General features: G+C 42.8%; 1 non-coding gene across 1 annotated transcript; it reads left to right on the top strand.

The window, feature by feature from the left end:
• The first annotated feature begins 1,688 nt into the window (after window positions 1–1,688).
• On the top strand, window positions 1,689–1,895 carry LOC125612549. The gene has a single exon (XR_007342968.1). It is a non-coding gene; the product is annotated as a small nucleolar RNA U3 (small nucleolar RNA).
• The last annotated feature ends 224 nt before the right edge of the window (window positions 1,896–2,119 follow it).

The raw sequence follows: 2,119 nt of genomic DNA, 5'->3' as shown, positions 1-2,119 counted from the left end.
GGTGGATAGAGGAGGGAGGGAGAGTAAGAAAGAGTAAGAGAAGGAACACGAACAGGGTATTGATATTTATGGGCTTAGCACAGGATGAGGAGGAGCAAGGCGAGTGGGCTGTTACTTCTTCATTGGCTGAGAGTTTGTGCCACTTCAGGGATTGGAGGTGCGCCATTCAAAGTTCGTGCCATTCACAGGGATTGGAGGTGACGGTTCAAGCACCATTCAGTGCGTCATGGGCCTAAGCTCCCGGAAGAGAAGCAGTCCGGACGTCATCTTTACCAACACTCTTGAGCTCCCGGAAGAGAAGCACTCCGGGCGCCATCTTTACCAACAAACATCTTCTAGCCATTTCCCATGCTTTCTGTTGTCATTTTGGTCCTTGTTTTCCTGAGTTGGCTGTGAATCTTAGCTAAGTCCAAGTGTTATCCCAGCCCTAGTGGAGTCTTTGCCTCCCCAGATTCAGGAAGTGGAGCGGGTAGATAGATACTTAAATTTTCTCTGTGTTTATTGGGTGCTAGAATCTTTACTCTCTCAGATTCAAACTGGAAAGAAAGCTCTAAATGCACAATTTCTGTCTTAGTTTGAAAATTCAAGGAAGTACTCAACTGGAATATATTTCTGTGCTCTTTTTTTTTTGGGGGGGGGGGGAGTGTACCAGGGATTGAACTCAGGGGCACTAGACCACTGAGCCACATCACTAGCCCTGTTTTGTATTTTATTAGAGACAGGGTCTCACAAAGTTGCTTAGCACCTCCCTAAATTGCTGAGGCTGACTTTGAACTTGTTATCCTCTTGCCTCCATCTCGGGATTACAGGCGTTCACCACAGAGCCCGGCTTGTCTTTGCTCTTGTCTGACTTTATCATGTTCTCTACACTGAAGTCGAAATCTTTCAACATCTTACTTTGCCATAATAGATGAATATTATGCTCACTAGGTATAATTCCTGGTGCTTTTCTCTCTGATTATCCCAGGATGTAACTCCCCTCCTCAATAACCTCTCTCTCCTGTCTGTGGTCTCTGTATGGAGATGGGCAGAAGCTCTGAAGTTATCTCCAAATCATGGTGGAGGGAAGAGAGCCCAAACTGAGAGTAGGAGACTAGTTTCATAGAAGGAACAGAAACTGGAGTTCAGAGTTACTAAGACCACTGGGGTTTGAGTCAGGGACCTCTAAGAAAAGATCCTCAGGCTGAGTGGAGTGCATGCCTGTAATGCCAGAGAGAGACTTAGGAGGCTAAGGCAGGAGGATCACAAGTTCAAAGCCAGCTTCAGCAATTTAGCAAGGTCCTAAGTAACTTAGCAAGAGCCTGTCTCAAAATAAAATATAAAAAGGGCTGGGGATGTGGCTCAGTGATTAAGTGCCCCTGGTATGTACAAACAAACAAACAAACAAACAAAAATCTCAGAAAATGTGTAGGAAAAATTCCTTCATGCCGCCCCTCCCCCACCAAAAAAATCCCATAGTATTACTAGCTGAATTCTAAGCTATGAATAGGTAGGATAAGACACCAGGTGACAAGATGATGAGGATCTGAGTAAAAACTTCAGTATAGGACAATGCTGGGGAGATACTGAAGTTTGGAAACAGCCAGAGTAGACATCTTTGGTTGAGACCTGAGCTTCCAATTGAAATTCCAGAAAGACTGTATACTCAGAATAAGGACCACAATATTAGAAGTAAGAACTATACTGTAAATACTATACTTTCAGGGATCATTTCTGTAGTTCATTACTAGAGAAGTTTCTCTGATTGTGTAGAGTACCAGAAACCATGAGGAGGAGGCATACTGTTCCCTTCTGAGCGTTTTTGGTGTTGCTTTGCTGCAACTGCCTATTGCAATTAATGATTGTTCTTCTCTCCTCTTTGGAGAGCAAGAGGAAGGGAACACAGTCTGAGTGGTCTCCATTTTTTTTTTTTTTTAAAGAACTATACTATGGATTCTAGGGTGAAACTATAAAGTATTTGCCTTACTCAAGTCTTAACATAATCAAGGTGATCCCTTGGTAATTTAACTGTGTGCAAGAACAAAAGCTCATGCTCTGTAAAGGAATATTACATAATCCAGAGCCTTTGCAATGTACCATCTACAATATTTGTCATGCATTAAAATCATTAGACATACAA

Source organism: Marmota marmota, unplaced genomic scaffold (genome assembly GCF_001458135.2).
Source record: "Marmota marmota marmota unplaced genomic scaffold, marMar, whole genome shotgun sequence".
In the NCBI taxonomy this organism is placed as follows: domain Eukaryota; kingdom Metazoa; phylum Chordata; class Mammalia; order Rodentia; family Sciuridae; genus Marmota; species Marmota marmota.
Note: the sequence above shows the minus strand (reverse complement) of the source record. Positions and strands in the feature narration are given on the sequence as shown.